Raw genomic sequence first — 12,350 nt, 5'->3', positions numbered from 1 at the left:
GTGGCTCATGCCTGTAATCCCAGCACTTTGGGAGGCCGAGATGGGCAGATCACCTGACATCAGGAGTTTGACACCAGCCTGGCTAACATGGCGAAACTCTGTCTCTATTAAAAATACAAAAAATTAGCCAGACGTGGTGGCAGGTTCCTGTAATCTCAGCTATTCAGTAGGCTGAGGCAGAAGAATCACTAGAATCCGGGAGGCAGAGGTTGCAGTGAGCCAAGATCACACCACTGCACTCCAGCCTGGGTGATAAAGCAAGACTCCATCTTAAAAAAAAAAAAAAAAAAAAAAAAAAAGCATAACCTGAGTGTAATCAAGAGGAAGCTGATCAGACAAACTCATATTAATGGACAGCCTAAAAATAACTAGCTTGAGCTACAAAAATGACAATAGTATGAACCACAAAGAAAGACCGAGACGGGGCGCAGTGGTTTACACCAAATCCTAGCGATCTGGGAAGCCAAGATGGGTGGATTACCTGAGGTCAGGAGCTCAAGACCAGCCTGACCAACATGGAGAAACCCCGTTGCTACTAAAAATACAAAATTAGCCGGGTGTGGTGGCACAAGCCCGTAATCTCAGCTACTTGGGAGGCTAAGGCAGGAAAATCACTTGAACCTGGGAGGCAGAGGTTGCAGTGAGCCGAGATTGCGCCTTACACTCCAGCCTGGGCAACAAGAGCAAAACTCCATCTCAAAAAAAAAAGATCTTCCAGACTGTAGGAGACTAAAGACTAAAGAGATATGACAACTAAATGCACATAATTTGTTTTTTTTTCTCTTGCTATAAAAAACGTTGTTGAGGAAATTGGCTAGTTCTGAATAAAGTCTGTAGATTATATATTTAATAGCATGATATATATTTTAGTTTTCTGATTGTGATAATTACTCTGTTTACATAAGATAATCCCTTGATTTACAAAATACACCCAGAAGTATTTAAGGGTAATGGGGCACCGTGTCTACAACTGATTCTCAACTTGTTCAGGGGGAAAAAAAGTAAACACACAAACACAAACACATATATGAGAGAGAGGGGTAAACGGCGTAGGAGAAAGCAAATGTGAGAAAATGTTAACATTTGGGGAATCTGAGTGAAGAGTACACAGGAGTTCCTTGTGTTTTTCTTAGAAATTTTGAGTAAGTCTGAAATGTTCAAAATACATATATAAAAGAAAACACACACACATACTTATAAGTGCTTAGAGTAGCCACACAAAGAACGTACAAGGAAGTGGTAACGGCGGTGATCCCCAGTGGAGAACTAGGGACCTGAGGGTGAGCGGTGAAAAAGCAACTTAATTTTCACTGTATACTTTCCTGTGTTGTTTGAAGAGTTTATCCTGTGCACATGCCACACACTCCAAAGTTCCCCTCAAGTACTACCGTTTCCAAAAAGCCTATTTATTGTCCTAACTTCTTTCAAACAACAATCCTTCTTTACATTATCTCCCAAAATAAGACATAGAAAATCAAACCTAAAACATGGGCAAACAAATTAAAAAAAAAAAAAAGAAAGAAAGAAATGCCGAAACTCACACAGAAAGAAATTCCGTAAGTATATCCATTCAGTAACATATTTTTGAAGCCATTTAAATAATGTTTATAAAGAATTCTAATGGGAAAATATTTATATGCAAATTGCAGCATAGAAGTGACTATACAGCGTAATCCCAAATATGTTCTGTTTATCTGTTAAGGCCTAGAATACATACTAAACACACCAAGGTGCTAACACTGGTTGTGTTTGTGTGGTAGATAGGATGCTGTTTTCCCCAAATTTTCTTTTTCTTTCTCTTTTTTTTTTTTTTTTTGAGACAGAGTCTCATGCTATTGCCCAGGCTGGAGTGCAGTGGCACAATCTCAGCTCACTGCATCCTCCACCTCCTGGGTTCAAGCAATTCTCCTGCCCTAGCCTCCCAAGTAGCTGGGATTACAGGCACGCACCACCACACCCGACTAATTTTTGTACTTTTAGTAGAGATGGAGTTTCGCTATGTTGGTCAGGCTGGTCTTGAACTCCTGACCTCAAGTGATTCGCCTGACTCGGCCTCCCAAAGTGCTGGAATTGCAAGCGTGAAGCACTGTGCCTCACCCCATATTTTCTTTTTCTTAAAATTTCAAGTCAATTCATTTATTCATCCATTTATTAATTTTTATTATATATATAAAGATGCACAATGTGGTGTTTTGATATACAAATAAAAAGTGAAATGATTACCAAGATCAAGCTAATAACATATCTATGAACTCACATATTTTTTGTGGTGAAAATACTTAACATTTACTCACCTAGAAAATTTTAAGTATATGATACATCATTATTAACTGTAGTCATTAGGCTGTGTGCATAGGTCTCCAGAACTTATTCATCTTTTAACTGAAAGTATATATCCTTTGACCAACATCTCCCTGGTTCCCTTAGCTCCTGGTCCCTGGTACTATATTTCTACTGTCTTTTTCTACAAGTTCAACTTTTTTAGATTACACATATAAAAGAAATCATGCAGTATGTGTCTTTCTGTGTCGGGTTCATTTCACTTAGCATAAAGTTTTCAAGATTCATCCATATTGTTGCAAATGGTACAATTTTCTTTTTTTTTTTAAGGCTGAATAAGATTTAATTGTATATACTTATTACATTTTCTTTTATTTATTTATTTCTTTTTATTTTTATTAATTTATTTATTTTTATTTTTATTTTTATTTATTTATGTATTTTTTTAAAGACTGGGTTTCACCATGTTGGTCAGGCTGGTCTTGAACCCCCGACCTCAGGTGATCCACCCGCCTTGGCCTCCAAAGTGCTTGGATTACAGGTGTGAGCCACCACGCCCGGCCAACATATTACATTTTCTGTATCCATTCATCCATCAATAGACACTTGAATTGTTTCTATACCTTGGTTACTGTAAATAATGCTGCAATGAACATGGAATGCAGGTATCTCTTCAAGATCCTGATTTTGATTCCTTTGGATAAATACCCAGTAGTGGGATTGCAGGATCATATAGTAGTTCTATTTTCAATTTTTTTGAGGAAACTTCATAATGTTTTCCACAATGGTTGTTATCAATTTACATTCCCACCAACGGTATATAAGGGTTCCCTGTTCTCCACATTCTCAACACTTATCTTTTGACTTTTTGCTACTACCCATCCTAACAGGTATACAGTGATATCTCAGAGAGGGTTTGATTTGCATTTCCCTGATGATTAGTCAAGTTTAGTACCTTCTAATATACCTGTTGGCCATTTGGGTATCTTCTTGTGAGAAATGTCTATTCAGATCCTTTCCACATTTAAAAAATTGGACTGTTGTTGCTACTGAATTGTAAAAGTTTCTTATATATTGCCGGATGTGGTGGCTCACGCCTGTAATCCTAGCACTTTGGGAGGCTGAGGCAGGCAGATCACCTGAGGTTAGGAGTTCAAGACCAGCCTGACCAATATGGTGAAATCCCATCTTAAAAAAAAAAAAGAAAAAAAAATTCTCATATTAAATATTAACTTTTTATCAGATATATGATTTGCAAATACTTTTTCCTATTCTATAGGTTACCTTGTCATTCTGTCGATTATTCCCTTTGCTGTGCAGAAACTTTTTAGTCTGATGTAGTCTCACTTATTTTTGCTTTTGTTGCCTGTGCTTTCGGTGTCACATCAAAAAAATCATTGATTAAAACAATGTCATGGGGTTTTTCACCTATTTTTTCTTCTAGGAGTTTTATGGTTTCTGATATATCACAGTTTTTAATCCATTTTGAACTGATTTTGTGTGTGATGCATGATAAAGATTGCATGAATAAATACCACCTGATCATGGTGAATGATCCTTTTCATATGCTGTTAAATTTAGTTTGCTAGGATTTTGTTGAGGAATTTTGTTTCTATGTTCATCAGGGGTATTGGCCTGTAGTTTTTTCTTTCTTTCTTTCCTTCTTTCTTTCTTTCTTTTTTAGATGGAGTTTTGTTCTTGTTGCCCAGGCTGGAGTGCAGTGGCACAATCTCAGGTCACCACAACCTCTGCCTCCTGGGTTCAAGTGATTCTCCTGCCTCAGCATCTCTAGTAGCTGGGATTACAGGTGCCCACCACCACCCCCAGCTAATTTTTGTATTTTTAGTAGAGATGGGGTTTCACCATGTTGGTCAGACTGGTCCTGAACTCCTGACTTCTGGTGATCCACCCACCTTGGCCTCCCAAACTGCTGAGATTATAGGTGTGAGCCACCATGCCCAACCAATTTTCTTTTCTTAGGCGTCTGTCTGGCTTTGGTACCAGAATAATGCTGGTCTTGTTAAAGGATTTGGAAGCATTTCCTCCTCCTCCGTTTTTCAGAAGAGTTTTAGAAGAATTGGTATTAATTATTCTTTAAATGTTTGGTAGAATTCACCAGTGAAGCAATCAGATTCTGGGTTTTTCTTTGTTAGGAGATTTTTGATTACTGATTCAATTGCCTTAGTTGTTATTGGTCTGTTTAGATTTTCTACTTTTTCACAATCCAGTTTTGATAGGTTGTATATTTTAGAAATTTATCAATTTCTTCTATGTTATCCAAATTGTTGGCATATAATTGTGCATAGAAGTCTCTTATGATCCATTATATTTCTTTAGTATCAGTTGTAATGTCTCCTCTTTCTCCTCTTTCATTTCTGATTTTATATGTATGTCCCCTCTTTTTGCTTTTTCTTTTGTTTTTGAGACAGAGTTTTGCTCTTGTTGCCCGGGCTGGAGAGCAATGGTGTGATCGTGGCTTAGCCCTCCCAATTTCCATCCTTGAACCTCTGCCTCCCGGGTTCAAGTGATTCTCCTGCCTCAGCCTCCCGAGTAGCTGGGATTACAGGCATGTGCCACCACACCCAGCTAATTTTGTATTTTTAGTAGAGATGGGGTTTCACCACGTTGGTCAAGCTGGTCTCAAACTCACAACCTCAGATGATCCGCCCACCTCGGCCTCCCAAAGTGCTGGGATTACAGGTGTGAGCCATCTCATCTGGCCTCCTTTCTTTTTTCTTCGTCTAGCTAAAGATTTGATTTGATTTGTATTTTCAAAAAAGTAACTCTAGTTGTATTGATTTTTTTCTATTGCTTTTGTAGGCTCTATTTCCTTTATCCTCTGATCTTTGTTATTTTCTTCCTTATGCTAACCTTGGAATTAGTTTGCTCTTCTAGTTCCTCGTGGTGTAAGATTAGGTTACTTTATTTGAGATCTTTCTTTTTTCTTCATGTATGTGTTCACTACTATAAACTTTCCTCTTAGAACTTTCTCCCTGGGCCTCAGTTTCCTTACCTATAAGGGCGAGGGGAAGTAATGGCACCTACTTCATAAGCCCTCTCAATTTCCATCCTGCATGCCTTTTCTTCCACCACACCTCATTGCTCAAGATCTAACTAGATCTGATTTGGACTGTTGGGTCACATTACCCTGAATTAACTGACCCAAACCCCCTCCTAGAGAATGCACATCCTGGAGTAGAGGGAAAACTGTCAGGTAACAAGTAATGTCACACAGCCTCTCATAAGCAACAGTGCACAATCACAGAGCTGAATCCAAACGTTATTCATCATCCAACCATTAATGCACCTGAATTCATGCAATGAATGGCCACTCTGGAAGCGGGGGGCTAGGGAGTAGACTTGAGGTTGTTCATCTGAGGGGTTTTGAGACTGAACAGGACAGTGGCAGAGGATGGGGAAAGAAGGCAGAAAGGAGCAAATCAACTAGACTTGGTGGATCAGCTATAAGGAGATAGGAGGATTTTAGGCTGCACATAAGGCAGAGGACACAGAGGAAATTGCACAAGTTTAAGGGGGTGTTTAAGACAAAGAAAAGTGCCAGAGGCACTCTGAGGGCTGAGAAATCAGTGTGGGATGGAATGGGCAGAAACATGTAAAGTGAGGGGGATCATTACGAGGAGGGATCCGGGCTAAGACTCGCTGTGTGACTTTGGGCCAGTCACTGTCTTTCTCTGGTCCTTTAGGTTTCCACCTGCTAAACTGGGAGATGGAGAATGATAATTGGGAGGAATGAATTACATAAGAGAATGTTCAAGAAATGCCTAGCCCTGTAGGCAGTATGGATGGGAAGCATGTGGCAGGTGTCTCTGGTCCAGGGTAGGGTGGGGCCGGGCTGCCATTTGGGCAACAGCGATGCCACAGGCAGGAGGACAAACGTACATGCAGACAGAGGAGGACGCGATGGAGGGGAAATGTGACCTGGACACGCGCGTGTTGGATTTGAGGAGGCCAAATGCCTAGGCAGTCAGAAGTCAAGGCAGTCAAATCAGTCTTACTCTGGGAGGCCCTGTCTTGGCAGTCAGCAGAGAGGGGCGTCTCTGGACTGTGGCTCCTAGACTGCCACCTCCTCAGGAAGCACCCAGGTCTGTGAGGCCCGAGTCCTCTGGGTTTTGATCTCAAGTCAGCACCAGCGTTGCTGTGTGAAGCTGAGTCTGTTCTGAACCACTCCGGGTCCAGGTTCCTCATATGAACAACACAAAAAAGCATGTGTGTGTCGGTGGGGAGGTGGAGGAAACATTTCCAAAGGTCCCCTCCCAGTTTGTTATGCTTCAGTTCCATGACCCTAAGTCCTTTTTTAAAAGTCTAGTCCTGTCTCCATTCCTACCTTGCTGTGTCCTTGAGTCAGCTGCTGGACCTTTCACAGCTTATTTTCACATCAGAGATATCTAAAATCTCTCGATTGGAGAGGAGAGTCTCTAACATCCAATGACTTTCCCTGAAGGACTCTCACCCTCATCTTAATCTGGAAGCTTCAGATAAATCAGAAAAGTAAGATGCTAGTAACAGATGACCCCAATTCTGAATCTTCCATCTTTTTTCACTGCCCTCCACTCCACACTGTCAGGAGCTTGCAGCACTGGCTCAATTGCCAAACTCGTTGCTATGACAACAGTTACAAATAACTCAGATGCAGATGAAGATTTTAACCCAAGAGCTGCTGGGCCAAGAGTTTCTTGCTTCCTCCCTAGAACAGATGAGGGAAAATCCAAAAAAATCATTTGGGATCAAGTTACTCTCTTGCTCAGAAGCCTACCAAGGCCCCTCAATGTCAAGAATAATAAATCCTGGCATCCAAGCCTCCCACCCCTCACAAAACTTGATTTAAATATTTTCAATCACTTGCTTCCTTTAAAAAATGATCACTCCTGTTTTTTTGAAACCTACCAGCTACCATGCCCTATGTTGAATGCTTTATATACAGTATCTACAGAAATCTTCCCAGAACTCCAACAAGTAGACTTTATTATTAGACATTATTATTCTCACTTTACAAAGGAGAAAATTAAGGCCCATGGATACAAGTGAGTTGAGTAAAGAGGTCAGAGAGTAAGAATTCAAACTCAAATCCATAAGATTCCCAAACAGACGCTGTTTCCATTGTCAATGGTTCACAGATGTTGCTCTACAGACCGGACTTATCCACATAGTCTGTGGCAGATTTGGCTCTGCATTCAAGAAGATTGAATGCATTTGTCTCCCCTAACTCTTGAGATCCTAAAAAACATGAGTAAAGGAATCAAATGTATAAACTCACAACTCTGAAGAAAGCTGGAGGAGTTCCCATCAGTGGTGAAGAGATTTCAATAACTTTCTGGCAAGAAGAGAGGGGCAGGAGGGGTGGTAACTGAGAAATCAAGGCAGGGAAAGGCATGAGCAGAGTCCACATATGGGAAGAGATCCACTGGGAGAGAGCTGATCTACCCTGCCAAATCCTGGAGAGGTGCAGTAAAGGTATCCCAATGGTGGGAGCAAGACATAAAGCCTCAAATAGGGGATAACTCAAAGTGTGTGTTAAAACAGTTGATGTCCCTCCACCTTCCCCTTACTGCATGGGTAGAAATCACAAGAGCCAAGTATCTACACTCCAGCAAAATATCAGAGTTCTCCAAAGAAATCAGAGTCCCAGAGCAACGGCCTCTACATTCTGTACTTAGAGGTCCTCTGGCAGATTATGCAAGTCTCCATCCAGTCACCTTAAAGGGAACTCCAGCAGTAGACCTGACAGACCCCTTCCCCTTACACAGAGCTCCGAGTCAGCATTTTATTGTGTTTTTAAATCAATGGGCTGATATGTTTGCACATTTATGAAAAAATATGCTAATAGGTTTATAATGAGCTGATAAACCAAATGTGAAAAACAAAGGCTAGGTGTATTCAAGTGGGAAAAAATCAAGCAATTATTAAAGCCAGAAATACTTAAAAAAATTTATTTTGAGACGGAATCTCATTCTGTTGCCCAGGCTGGAGCTCAATGGCGTGATCTCGGCACACTGCAACCTCCACCTCCCTGCCTCGGTCTCCTGAGTAGCTGGGACTACAGGTGTGCGCCACCACACCCGGCTAATTTTTTTTTTTTTTTTTTAATTTTTAGTAGAGATGAGGTTTCACCATGTTGGTCATGCTGGCCTCAAACTCCTGATCTCGTGATCCAACTGCCTCGGCCTCCCAAAGTGCTGGGATTACAGGTGTGAGCCACCACGCCTAGCCCTATCTTAAAAAATGTTAAAGGTAATTATAGTACATGTCTTGACTTTGGACTACTGATTTACTAGGAACTGGGATATAAACATATTGAAAGAATAAATGGAGGGTAAATAGGGGATAAAAAAGAGATAAATGTTCTTCTATTATAAGGAGATTTCAAAAGATAATATCTCAAATTGCTAAGTTAGAAAAATAGTAATATGAAGAATATGATGAAGAATCGTGGTGGCCCATCACTTAAAACTCTTTCCAGCCATAAGTAAACAAACAAAACACCCAACTGACAGTGTCTTAAACACATATGGCCTTTTATTATTTATTTATTTATTTTCAGTTAACAAGTGTGGCATGGGTTTAGCTGCTCAGTGATGTTATCAAGAAATCAGGCTCTTTCTGACTTTCTTCCTTAACATGTTGTCTTTGTCCTCATGCTAATCTCCACATGGTCACACGACGGCTGTCACAGCTCCAGACAGCATGACTATATTCAAAATATATTCAAAGCAGAAAGAAGGAAGGGGAGGGCGTTAGCTATGTATGTCTCTTTGTTCAGGAAAGTAAAAGGGCCCCAGAAAACATCTCATTGGCTATAGCTGGGTAATGTAGCCATCCTTAGCTGCAAAGGAGGGTAAGAAAGCAAACAGCTGGTTGTTTAACCTCTAAATTGGAGGTGACAAAGGAGAAGCGATTTGGGAATGGTAAATTCTGAAGAAACAGCTAAAAGTGTTGAAAGTGTTTCCTCTAGGGAGCAGGGCATGCAGTGGGAAGAATATAGGATATTGCTAGGTTTTATTATGAGCCCTTTAGTAGTATTTTTTTTAATGATGTGCATATGTTACTTTGATAAAAACTAAAAATTTAAGTGTTGGCCGGGCGTGGTGGCTAACACCTGTAATCCCAGCACTTTGGAAGGCTGAGGCAGTTGGATCACGAGATCAGGAGTTTGAGACCAGCCTGACCAATAGAGTGAAACCCCGTCTCTACTAAAAATACAAAAATTAGCCTGGCATGGTGGCGTGTGCCTATAATCCCAGCTACTCAGGAGGCTGAAGCAGAATTGCTTGAACCTGGGAGGCGGAGGTTGCAGTGAGCTGAGATTGCGCCACTGCATTCCAGTATGGGTGACAGAGCAAGACTCCACCTAAAAAAAAAAAAATTAGTGTTATGGTTTTATGAAAAAAAAATTAAAAAATAAAAGCTGTTAGAAGTTTTCTGTCTCCAGAGGAAACAATGTCAATTCACCGTGGAAGCAAACTTACCAGAATAGCCTTATTACTTAAACTAAGGTATCGCAGGTATCCCCACTGATCTTAAAGCTGTGCTACCACTATTAATCTGAATGTGACTAGTGGAAACCAGGACAACTCTGTGATGTAGTTATGTGGGTTGACTGTGGTTAGACAGTCCTGGTGCCATTTCCTCTGCCATTTATTAGCTTTGAGACCCTGGGTGAATGACACCTGGAAGCCTTATTTTACTTTTTTACGAAACGAAGATAATTCTAATGCCCAACACAGAGTAAGCACTCAGCAAATATTACCTACTATGATTATAATGTTGAATGTTCTGTGTAGTGACCTTAACAAAATCTCCATGACCCTTAACAATATTATGCTTCCACTGAGTTAATTTTTTATCCTTAACATGGGTTTGCATTAGACTGTCACTGAAAATTATTATTTGTTCTTTGGGAGGCTGAGGCAGGCGGATCACCTCAGGTCAGGAGTTCGAGACCAGCCTGGCCAACATGGTGAAACCCCATCTCTACTAAAACTACAAAAAATGAGCTGGGTGTGGTGGTGGGCGCCTATGATCCCAGCTACTCCGGAGGCTAAGGCAGGAGAATTGCTTGAACCCAGGAGGCAGAGGTTGCAGTGAGCCGAGATCACAGCCCTGCACTCCAGCCTGGGCAATAGAGCGAGACTCCAAATCAAAATTAAAAATGTATATAAATTCCAAGGTAATGCCAACAACAAAAATATCTGCAGAGGAAACACAAAAGAAACAGAGGGAAAAAAATCATATCAATACAAAAAATAAACAAAAAGAAACAACAGGAGAAGAAAAGACAGACAAAAGAACTACAATACTAACACAAAACAGTTAACAAAGTAGCAATTGTAAATTATTCTTTATCAATAATTACCTTATAGATGTAAATGAACTAAACTCCCCAATGAAAAGACATACAGTAACTGAACATATAAAAAAAGAAAAGAGTAAACTACATGCTGTCTGAAAGAAACTCATTTTAGATTAAAGGACACACAGAGACTGAAAGTAATGGCATGGAAAAAAAGTCTCATGCAATTGGTAAACAAAAGAAAGGGGGATGGCAATACTCATATCAGACAAATAATAATTTAAGTCGAAAACTGTCACAAGTGACAAAGAAGAACGTTATATAATGATAAAAAGACTAATCCACCAGAAAGACATAATCGTTACAAATATATATGCACCCAACATCAGTTCATTTAATTTCATAAAGCAAACATTGACAGGCTGAAGGAAGAAATAGACAGCAATACAATAATAGTCAGAGACTTCAATATCCCACTTTCAATAATGGATAAAACACCTAGATAGAAGATCAATAGGGAAAGAGAGGACTTATATAACACCATAGACCAAATGGACCTAAGAGACATATACGGAATATTCTACTCAACAATAGTAGAATACACTTTTTTTAAATGGAATATTCTCGAAGATAGATCATATGTTAAGTCAAAAACATTTCTTGGCAAATTTAAGATTGAAATCATACCAGATAAGTTTTCTGATTAATAGTGAAAGAAAACTAGAAATCAATAGCAGAAGAAAACTGAAAATCTTCAAATATGCAGAAATTAAACAACACACTGTTGGAACAGCCATTGAGTCAAAGAAATCAAAAAGGAAATGAGAAGATACCACAAGTCAAATGAAAATGAGAACAAAACATATCCAAACTAATGGAATGCAGCAAAAACAGCACCGAGAGGGAAGTTTATAGGAAGAAATGCTTACATTAGAAAAGAAAAAATACCTCAAATAAACAACCTGTCTTTCAACTCAAAGAGCTAGGAAAAAAGAAACTAAGCCCAAAGTTAGCAGAAGGAAAGACATAACAATAATTGGAGCAGAAATAAACAAACTGGAAAATAGAAAATCAATAGAAAAAATCAACAAAACTAAAAATTGTTTTTTAAAATGTAAGCAAAATTGACTAAAAATAATTGAAGACTTAAATAAATAAAATCATAAATGAAAGAAGGGACATTACAACTGACACAACAGAAATAAAAAGAATCATAAGAGACTACTGTGAACAATTATATGCCAGCAAACTGGATAACCTAGAAGAAGAGTTTATTTGGCTGTGCGCAGTGGCTCACTCTTGTAAATCCCAGCATTTTGGGAGGCTGAGGTGGGTGGATCACCTGAGATTGGGAGTTCAAGACCAGCCTGACCAACATGGAGAAACCCCGTCTCTACCAAAAATACAAAATTAGCCAGGCATGGTGGCGCATGCCTGTAACTCCAGCTACCCAGGAGGCTGAGGCAGGAGAATTGCTTGAACTGGGAGGTGGAGGTTGCAGTGAGACAAGATTGCATCATTGCACTCCCAGCTGGGTGATGAGTGAAACTCCATCTCAAAAAAAAAAAGAAAAGCTTATTTAATGGATAAATTTAATGGATAAATTCCTACAAATGTACAACCTACCAAGACTAACACTTGAAGAAATAGAAAATCTGAGCACACCTATAGTTAGTAAGGACTTTGAGTTAGTAATAAAAAAAACTCTCAAAAAAGAAAAGCCCAGAACTAGATGACTCCACTGGTGAATCCTAATAACAAT

The sequence above is a fragment of the Aotus nancymaae genome, unplaced genomic scaffold, assembly GCF_030222135.1.
Source record: "Aotus nancymaae isolate 86718 unplaced genomic scaffold, 86718_ANA_hifiasm-v0.15.2.pri h1tg000058l, whole genome shotgun sequence".
Classification (NCBI taxonomy): domain Eukaryota; kingdom Metazoa; phylum Chordata; class Mammalia; order Primates; family Aotidae; genus Aotus; species Aotus nancymaae.
This window is presented reverse-complemented; position numbering follows the sequence as displayed.